Source organism: Mirounga angustirostris, unplaced genomic scaffold, assembly GCF_029215605.1.
Source record: "Mirounga angustirostris isolate CCGP_5_RB_7025 unplaced genomic scaffold, mMirAng1.0.hap1 SCAF_6, whole genome shotgun sequence".
In the NCBI taxonomy this organism is placed as follows: Eukaryota; Metazoa; Chordata; class Mammalia; order Carnivora; family Phocidae; genus Mirounga; species Mirounga angustirostris.
This window is the reverse complement of record NW_026991714.1, coordinates 55,920,914-55,931,542: the sequence shown is the minus strand read 5'-3', so window position 1 is coordinate 55,931,542 and position 10,629 is coordinate 55,920,914. Positions and strand designations below refer to the sequence as shown.

Sequence of the window (10,629 nt, the reverse complement as noted above, 5' to 3'; positions counted from 1 at the left end):
ATCTAGGATGTTTAGCGGCACCTTGTCTCTTACTCAATAGACACCACTGGCCTGTTCTCCAGTTTTGTCAACCAAAAATGTCCCCAGACATTGCCAAATGTCCTCTGAGGTGGGAACAGCATTCCTCCCAATCTGAGAATCATTGTTCTAGACAGTGGAAATGAAAATGGAAGGAGGGAAAGAAGGAAAGATGGAAAGATGGAAAGAAGGATAAAAGAAAAAAAACAGATTGAAAGAAAGAAGTAAAATTGTATTTATTAGCAGCCAACACATGATTGTCTATGAAGAAAATCCTCAAAAGTTGCCAAAAAAGAGGTACAAGATAATAGTAAGTGTGCTTAGCAAAGTTGTAGAATACAAATCAATATACAAAAATCAATTTTATTTCTATATAGTATAAATATATAATTAAAAAGTGATATTTAAAATTACCATTACAGGGACGCCTGGGTGGCTCAGTCGTTAAGCGTCTGCCTTCGGCTCAGGTCATGATCCCAGGGTCCTGGGATCGAGCCCCGCATCAGGCTGCCCGCTCCGCGGGAAGCCTGTTTCTCTCTCTCCCTCTCCCCCTGCTTGTGATCCTGCTCTCACTGTGTCTCTCTCTGTCAAATAAATAAATAAAATCTTTAAAAAAAAAAAAAATTACCATTACAATAACATTAAATACCTGAAATACTTAAGGATAAATTTAGCAAAACATGTGCATGACATATACATCAGAAACTATAGCACCAAAAGTTAAAAAGTTAAAAACTAAAGTTAAAAAGACCTAAATAAATGGGAGATAAACCATTTTTATGGATCAGAAGACCTGATACTAAGATGTCAGTTTTCCCCAATTGTTCTAAAAAATCAATTGCAAACCCAGTCAAAATGCTTTTTCTTGGTAGAGATTGAAAAGTTAATTCTAAAATGTATATGGAAATTCAGAGGACCTAAAATAGAAAAATCAAGTTGGAGGACTTACACTCCCTGTTTTTAAGCCCATAAAGCTACATTACTCAAGATAAAACAGTGTTGACAAAAGGATAGACATATAGATCAATGGGAGAGAATTGAGAATCCAGAAGTAGACTATAATGGTGCCAAGTATTTCAGTGGGTAAAGTATATTTTTTATCAACAAATAGTGCTAGAACAATTAGATATTTACCATTAGAAAGATGAAACTTGACCCTTACTTTCACCATACAGAAAAATTTATTCAAAATTGATCATAGACCTAAAAGTACTAAAACTAAAATCCTTTTGGAAGAACACAGGAGCAAATCTTTGTGACCTTCAGCTAAACAAAGATATCCTAGATTGGACCCAAAAATCTGCAAATGATAAAAATAATTGATATACTGGAGTCCAACAAAATTAATTTTGCTCATTAAAAACAGTACTTAAAACATGAAATGGCAAGCCACAGACTGGGAGAAAATATTTCCAAAAAACTATATCTGACAAAGAATCTGTACAAAATGCAAAATACAAAAGCACATTTACATCTCAGTGTTGAAAAGATGAACAATATAAAAATATAAGCAGGGCGCCTGGGTGGCTCAGACGGTTAAGGGTTTGCCTTCGGCTCAGGTCATGACCTCAGGGTCCTGGGATCAAGTCCCGCATCGGGCTCCCTGCTCCTTGGGAGCCTGCTTCTCCCTCTGCCTCTCTCTCTCTCTCATGAATAAATAAATAAAATCTTTAAAAAAATATATAAGCAAAATTTTAATACTCATGTCACCAAAGTAGAAATGTAGACGATAAACAAGCACAGAAAAAGGTGCTCAAGATCATTTGTCTTTAGGGTAATGCAAACAAAATCACAGTAATATACCAATACATAGGCATTAGTATAGCAAAAATTTAAAAAACTGACCGTAACAAATGTTGGCAAGCATATGTATATGGAGCAACTGGTGCTCATACACATTGCCAGATAGCCCACCAACTCTACTCTTTGTTTTTACTAGAGAGAAATAAAAACATAAGTCTACTCCAAAACTTGTACTCAAATGTTTATAGCGGATTTATTTATAATAGCCCCAAACTGGAAACAACTCAAATTTCCATCAACTAGAAATATTTTTAATCAGACCTAATTTTGAAAAATGAACAAACATGTTCAGTTCTGATTGGAAAGTTTAGAATCACATGTTTTTCTCAACTTTCATAGTCATAGCCAGATGTCTTAATTGTCAATTAAAAAGTTTTGATTTTTGCTAAAATTTAGAAGACACTCCTCTAGGGTCCATTAGTACCATTCTTATAAAGGGAAGAAGAATGAGGCTCTGTGGGTTTCATTCTTAGTAATTGTCATACAAATAGCATAATGCTAAAAGCAACTTTAAGAAGGGCCTCCAAACAAATGCAATCTCCATTTAGTTTATTTTTATTTTTAACTGAACTGTAGTTGACATATAATATTAAATTAGATTCAGGTGAACAACATAAGCATTCAACAGTTATATTGGAATGCTCACCACAATAGCATATTATAGTATTACTGACTATATTCCTTCTGCTGTACTTTTCATCCCCATGACTTATTTCTTTTATAACTGGAAGATTGTGCCTCTGAATCCCCTTCACCATTTTGCCTGACCCCCTTCTCCTTTGGCAACCACCAGTTTTTTCTCTATATTTATGAATCTGTTTCTCTTTTTTTTTTTTTTTAAAGATTTTTTTATTAATTTATTTGAGAGAGAGAGAATGAGAGACAGAGAGCATGAGAGGGAGGAAGGTCAGAGGGAGAAGCAGACTCCCTGCCGAGCAGGGAGCCCGATGCGGGACTCGATCCCGGGACTCCAGGATCATGACCTGAGCCGAAGGCAGTCGCTTAACCAACTGAGCCACCCAGGTGCCCCTCTGTTTCTCTTTTTTATAACCAGTCTTCCCTGTGTTTCTTTCTACATATCTTGATAGGAGGGAACATTTCCAAGTGGACGCTCATTCCCTGGGCCCTGCAGAGAAACCCCAGCTTATATGACCCGGTTTGAGTCATCAGTACCCCATGTCCTTGTTCGTGCAGTAGCAGTGCTTTCTGAATCATTTTGATGAGAAACCAATTAGAAGAAAATATGAGAACCAGTTGGGCAGCAGCTTTTCCTCTGAAGTGCGTTAGTATGAAAACCCAGGATCTGGTGTGGGCAATTTTCAATCTTTGAACACACACACACATACTACTTTTAATACAAAGTTGTCACTTGAGCAAAAAACTTACATTTTTAGCTGATCCAATGACGAGAAGCTCTTTGGCACGGACTTAATAAAACTTTCGTATAAAACCAGTGAGTAACTGCCAGAGCTTCCATACAGAGTGTAACTTGAGGAGTTATCCTGATCCTGAGAGAGCCATCCAGCTTTCCAGAAAGAGGCCAGTAAAAAGTGGGGAGGACTAAAGTTAAATTGGGAATGCTGAAGGGGAAGTTGATGCCTGTAAATATGCCTTCAAATTTTATTTCAGATTTCAGTCTTTACATATGTCCGAGAGTGGACTCAAGGTTGGGCCGCTCGTGTCACAGTGACTTCTTGGGATATCCGGAACTCCTTTTTTTCAGAAGTAGGTGTATTGGGGCTACAAGAAGACGAAAACTAGAAACACCTGAAAAAGTGATAGAGTATTAACTTAATAAGTTGTATTAATTAAATCTAATAAAAGCATTGATAATTCAAATCCTTCAATAATCCCAAGTTTTCATTTTATCGGTAAATTCCTACCATTTTCCATGTCGTCTCTTAGAAAATGTTGTAAATGTTTCCTCTTGAAGTGAAAAAGTGTCCAACAGAAGGGAGAAAGAAAAAAAAATAAATTTCTGGGAAAACTGACACACACTTGAAAATTTACTTTTGAACGATTAAGAATTGGATCTATTCCTATGAAAGTAAAGCAAAAACATCAATAAATCCACTGTGGGCTAGAAGGTCTAAAATTTTCTCTAAACAGCAACATGCATTCATTGTGTTTCTCTTTGTGCCCTACATTCAGTTTACAGAGAGACCAATATACTCTACTCTGGAAAAGTTCTTTGCATTCCATGCAACCCTTGTTCAAATTTCCCTTTAAAGAAGAAAAAGCACCGCTGAAGAGAGATCCTTGTCGTAACCTGTCCTCAAAGGATAGGTGGTATCCTAGCAGCCTGCAGATCAGCAGGAATCGATCCAGCAGATCGGTCATTCAGTGTACTTTAGAGATGAGAAGATATTCAGGAAATCAGACCTTATGGATTGTCATAAGAGATAGCCTGAGGCTGAGTATGTCACACAGCACCAAGGAAATAAGGCAAAGTACACACTAGGTTGAAGGAGCAATTTGGTTTTCAATTACCTGGTGAGAAGTGACTAATTAAAATGAAATAAAGAGGAAAGTGTTCTCAAGTTACATATCCAGTAGACCCTTGAACAACTTGGGTTTGAGCTGTGCAGGTCCACTCAAACGCAGATTTGTTTTCAATAAATACAATACAGCACTGTAAATGCATTTTCCCTTCCTTATGATATTCTTGGTAATTCCTCTAGCTTATCTGATTGTTAGAATACAGTATATAATACATACAACACACAACGTATGTGTTAATTGGCTGTTTATTAGGCTATCAGTACAGTCAAGTTTTGGGGAGTCAAAAGCTATATATGGGTTTTTGACTTAGCCTCCTCATCGTTCGAGGGTCGACTGTGTATTACACTTACCTACCAGGGAGATGTGAATGCTACGAAGATCTAATAGGCAATGATCGACAGCAGGGTGTGTGCTTACTCAGAAGCAGGAATAAATGGAAATGCAATCATGTTGAGGCAAAGGTGAAAACTAACTTACTCTTCCTGTTTCAACAGATATGTCCCAAATCTCCTCATCAGTGAATCACGAATATTTTGATTTCTAACAGCCTAATTTGTGAATTTCCCCTTACCTCCTTATAGCCACAAAACCGCCGGCTAGCTAGACTTCGGAGCACATGAGAAATATACCTTCTAAAATGTGTGTTTTGTTCCAATTAAGTACGTGCAGGGAAATAACACTAATTGATCTTGGTAGGAAAGCTTTGAATTAATGAAATATCTGAATTAAATTTATTTTAGAAGTGAGGTTTTATAACTTTTCTATACTTAAACTATTTGGAGTTAGGCTCGCAATATGTTGCTTGCTAAAATGGCACTCAGGGGACCTATTTAGTGGATGCAGAAAATGATTTTAATTATACATACCAAATATTTATATTTAGATCGCAGCTGCAAATTGTTTGGAAAAGTTATTTACGCTTAAATTGCTTAAAAATTCTATTTGCAATCTTTATAAAAGCCAAGGATTTATTTAATAAGCTCTTGCTCCTCACCCCATGAAACTTAAACACTGTAAGTGCCTAGCTAAAGAGTCATTAATTATACATTAAGGTATTCTAAATTTTCCTTAAATAGCAACTATAAGGATTATGCTCTATGAACTTTAATTAAGTCTTGTACCTTGACTGTACAAAGCTGGAACCTACATTAAATGTCCTCTTTCATGGTCACTTCATGTAAAATGTTAAAGCCTGCCTATCTCAACACTCCTACTCCCCTTTCCCACTGCCACTTTTCTCTTTAAGATTTATCATTATCTAACATACCATAGAGTTTATTTTTCTTGTTTCTTTATTGTTTGTCTCCCACTCTGGACTATAAACTCCATGAAGATAGGATTCCTTGTTTGTTCACTGCTGTATCCCTGTCACCTGGAATAGTGCCAGGAACATATTTGCTCAATAACGAATTGAACAAGTGAGGGGCACCTGGGTGGCTTAGTCAGTTAAGCATCTGCTTTCAGCTCAGGTCATGATCCCAGGGTTCTGGGATGGAGCCCCACATCCGTGCTGAGCAGGGAGCCCGATTTCTAACAAAAGCCTGATCTCCCTCATTCTGATTTCTAACAAAAGCTCGATCTCCTCCCCCCTCCCCACTCTCCCTGCTTGTGCTCTCTCTCTCTGTCAAATAAATAAATAAAATCTTAAAAAAAAAAAAGAATTGAACAAGTGAATAAATGTGATGTGTCTGAGTTTTGACATCTTTTCATATAGAACACAAACATTTATTTATTAAACACGTATCAGGTTTACTACCTGTCACGTTCTACTGAATGACAAGAGAGAAATCTGCCATAAACAAGCCAAGTCTTTTCCCTCACTGAAGATATTAACTGTGAAGATATTTACTGTGTGAGTAAACAAAAAATAATGACCATTACAGCAGAGGAAAAAGTGGCTGATTACACCTGAAAGTGGAGATTATTGAGGAATATTTCCATGTAACCTTAATATGAGTTAAATCTTCAAAGGAAGAGTATGACAACATTCCATGTCGAAGCAGGTACAAATTAATAGCTGGGAGATAGTCGGGGTTATGCAGTTTTTCAAATTTTACTCAATCAACTGCCCTGCTATAAGCCTAAAATGCAGTCATCCTGCCCTTAATCTTATCCCATAGTTGAATCAACTTGATTGTTTCTTCTCCGTACCAATCCCCTGTAATGCAATTATCTTCTCCAGTTAATGTGAGCAAGCACGCGTGAGTGCACACACAGCACACACACACGCACGAGATCCAAAGATTTTTGTGATAAATTCCTTGACACTTTTAACAAGTAAAAATAGCAGATAGCTTTCTCTCTGCAAATCTGAAATTTTCATTTTTTAAAAAAAAGCTTTTTTGGGGCACCTGGGTGGCTCAGTTGGTTAAGCGTCCAACTCTTGGTTTTGGCTCAGGTCATGACCTCAGGGTGGTGAGATTGAAACCCCCTGTGGGCTCTGTGCTTAGCACGGAGTCTGCTTGAGATTCTCTCTCCTTCTCCCTCTGCCCCTCCTGCTTGTGCTCTCTCTCTCTCTCAAAATAAATAAATGTCTTTAAAATTTTTTTAAATAAAATAAAAAATAAGAAAAGCTTTTCATTACTTTCCTTAAGATGGTAAGCCTCCCCCGCCCTTTTTGGTTTCCAATATGATAAAATTTCATTAAACTAAAAAGCTATCACACTGCTTCAAGTTCATAAGAAGAAGCCAGAAAGGCTTTGAGGGAAAAATAAAATAAGATGAAATCAGAGAGGGAGACAAACCATAAGAGACTCTTAATCATAGGAAACAAACTGAGGGTTGCTGGAGGGGAGGGGGGCAGGGGGATGGGGAAACTGGGTGATGGGCCTTGAGGAGGGCATGGGATGTAATGAGCACTGGGTGTTATATAAGACTGATGAGTCACTGACCTCTACCTCTGAAACCAATAATACATTATATGTTAATTAATTGAATTTAAATAAAAAATATTTATTAAAAAAAGAGGAAACCAGAAAGACAAGAGACAGACCACCTTCCTCTAATCTGAATTGTCTTGGAAAAACAAAGGTGATATAAGCAGCCTCAAAATTAACCTATGCTTGCTGCTGGATCCTGTCCTCCTAGCCATGATAATAGGTCCCAGCCTATGGCAAGGAACTTTGTCCGGCCTATAAAAATCAAAGGCATGGATTCTGTGTGCTTTTTGCAAGTATTAAGCTGTGAGACCAAGTTTCATAAAAACTTTTGAAGGGAATTTTCCTAGTAACCAGAAAGCAACCATTTAATTGCTAAAAAATAGCAACACGACACCATTTCTAATTCCAGACTAGATTTCACTGGCCCAGATCTTATCCATAGATATTTGGAATGACACCAATTCTGTCTTTTCTTGATTGTGGAGACTTTGGGAAGCTTCTTGGCTATGGATCACCCAAAAAAAGAACAGAGAGGAAAGTATTTGAAGTTCATGCTTTGTAAGAGCTAAAACTTCTTCTAATGCTTGCTTAAACTGTGAAGCTGATTAAATAATGCTATTATACCTGCCCTATACAAACAAAAGGAAACCCTGTGAGGGCTAAAGATTTGAACCAATAACACAGGGCTTTTACAAGTGTATATCGGAGTAGAAAAAAATGACAACAGCTCTTCACTTTAATTAAAATAATGGAAGAATTAATTCTGGCTGAAGATAATACAGAGTCCAAAATGGACTATCTTAGGCAAATCTGTCTTCTGTGAGATTCCCTAAAGTCACAGGAAGCATTCCCAGGAACCTGCTGAGTGGTCACTCAATGCCAGTTTCATACCCTCTGAGCTTTCTCAATAAAAGGGAGCAGTAATGTTCCAAATTATTTTGTGTGCCCGGGGTCTGAATAAGTTTGGACTTAAGAGAGAATAACCTTCATGGATCTAATATATCTCAATGATGTGAGTTTCAATCTGTTTTTGTTTGTTTTGTTTTTTAACTTCACATAGGAAACCCAGAAGAGTTTTCATTATCTCCTTGTTCATTTCCCCTTAACACAAGGCTGAAATTGATGGCCTCCATAAAGAAGTGGGTATTAGAGAAGTTGGTGGGACAGATGTCTGTTTCTGCAAGCCCTAGCGCTTGCCTACCACATAGTGAGAAGCTTAGAGTATGTGATGAGATGCTCTGAGATGGTCATATATGACTGAGTTGTCTCCAAATATTCTAGCAGATATAAAAGTGTGATAGTTGCAGGGTAGACCAGTATAACTAACCATTTTACTCTTTTCCTGGAATCACTTGAGGAGTAATCATTCTACCAGATATCTTGTTTTTGTACCTAGCATCCATTCAACCATCTTTGTTCACAGAATTTTCACATGGAACGAGTCTTTCACTAGGACTTGAGAAAAAGAGGGAGAGGAGAGAAAAACTCTTTGTTGTTGGATATAAATCTGGAGCCAACTGGACGTGGAGTTACGTGCCCTCTTGCCATATCATGGAGCCTAACAGTGAAGTCACTCCTTAAAAGGTAAAACTGAGGGGCGCCTGGGTGGCTCAGTCAGTTAAGCGTCTGCCTTTGGCTCAGGTCGTGATTCCAGGGTCCCGGGAATGAGGCCCACATCTGGCCCCTTGCTCAGTGGGGAGCCTGCTTCTTTCTCTGCCTGCCACTCCCCCAGGTGGGCTCTCTTGCGCTTGCACTCCCTCTGACAAATAAATAAGTTCTTTAAAAAAAGGTAAAACTGAAAGGTGTAGAGCAATGAAGGTCTATTGGCATCTGCTGAGTCCTTGGGTACAGCTGTAGCTAAAACTGGTTCTACCCCTACACGTTTTGGTTAGGAGAACTAAAAAATTCCACCAAATTTTACCACTCCCTCCCCCACCTTTTTTTTTGGCTTAAGCCAAATTTAGTTAGGTTTTCCATCATTGCACAAGAAGGAGCTGATACAGATGGAGAATAACTGAATTGTCAAGATCTATTCCAAAATTAAAGTTCCCAATGTTCTGAGGATAATTACATTATAAACTGGGTGTGGTGTGTTTCACAAGCAAAACTGAAATCTGAAATAAAAATAATATAAAACCTCAATTAAGTTTGAGGATACATTTTTAAGAATTTACAGTGTTCGACTATTGGAACTATTTTGTAAGACAGATGGATGGATAGATAGGTAGATAGACGGAGCTTACCTGGAGGTGTTAGGTTATCCTGGTGTTGCTGTGATATCTTAGTCCTTGGAGAGATGGTTTTATATGGTTTAAAATCTCCCTTTCTTGACAGAACATGGAGTATTGTCTTGAATGTATTGTGAATGCCTTCATTCTCATGATGTGTAATCACATGTTTTTCCTTTCTAGATTATAGTGGTATACTATAACAGTACAACCTCTTAATAAGAGGTGCTAAGTATCACTTTGACTGATAGGTTGCTTTTAGCATTTATGGGTACAGTGAAATTTAAAACTACACAGAGAAAATCTGTAGTGGGTGGTGACCTTTCAGGGGTAGTGCTGAAATCTGGTTCATGATTAAAGCAGGGTGTGGTTAAGAGGGGCAAGTATGGAAAATTCTCTTTTGGCAACTTGGTAGAGATGGGGGGTTAAATTGTTGAAACAGCCACAAAAATCTGTTGCCAGAAGAGAAAAATAAAGTCTAACAGCAGCCTTAAGCTGTGCCAGGCACTGTGTTAAGTGCTTTATGCGTGATCTCATTCAATTCTAAAAGCGATGTAGATTTCATATTACTCCGCACATGTTACAGATGAGGAAGTGAAAGCAGAGAGGTTAAATAATTTGTCCAAAGTTTCACAGGTAACCGGTGGTGAAGGGTAGGTTTGCAGGCTGGTCTGTCCAATTCCTAGCCTCGTGCTCTTTCCAACTAAATGATAGCTCATCCCCATTGGCACTTCTCTGATCTTAAAGATTCGTAAGCATTTCTCTGCTCTCTTATATGCACAGGATTTTTTTTTTACTCCACTAATTCTCAGGTCAAAATCTCCTCTGTTCAAAAATCAACATTCATGAAATATTGACTTACAAACATGGAAAAGTGTGTTCAATTTCCTTCTTCTCTGTTCCTTGGTCTGGATTATCACGAAATGGCTTTTTTTTCTTTTCTCACCTGCCTTTGAATTAAAAACAAATACCATTTAATTTTTTAAAGCACAAAATCTCAATGTCCTTTCCTGACTCTGTCAAGGAACTTTTTTACAGCAGTGAATATTTTCAAAAGACTCTAAAATTTAAAGAAGATAAAAACAGGATCTGTCTGTCTGTTGCTCAAAGTCTCCTGATAAGATCACTGTTTAAGAGGGGCAACTTCCTAGAAGGAATTCACCCTCATAGCTACTGTGGGATGGGTTAAGTGATGCTTG

At 37.8% G+C, this 10,629-nt stretch overlaps 1 long non-coding RNA gene across 1 annotated transcript; it reads right to left on the bottom strand.

Moving 5' to 3' along the window:
* Nucleotides 1-390: 390 nt before the first annotated feature.
* On the bottom strand, nucleotides 391-9,711 carry LOC129045847 (uncharacterized). The gene is made up of 3 exons (XR_008506184.1): nucleotides 9,446-9,711; nucleotides 3,208-3,588; nucleotides 391-602 (listed from the first exon to the last, which is right to left on the bottom strand). It is a non-coding gene; the product is annotated as an uncharacterized LOC129045847 (long non-coding RNA).
* Nucleotides 9,712-10,629: the final 918 nt, after the last annotated feature.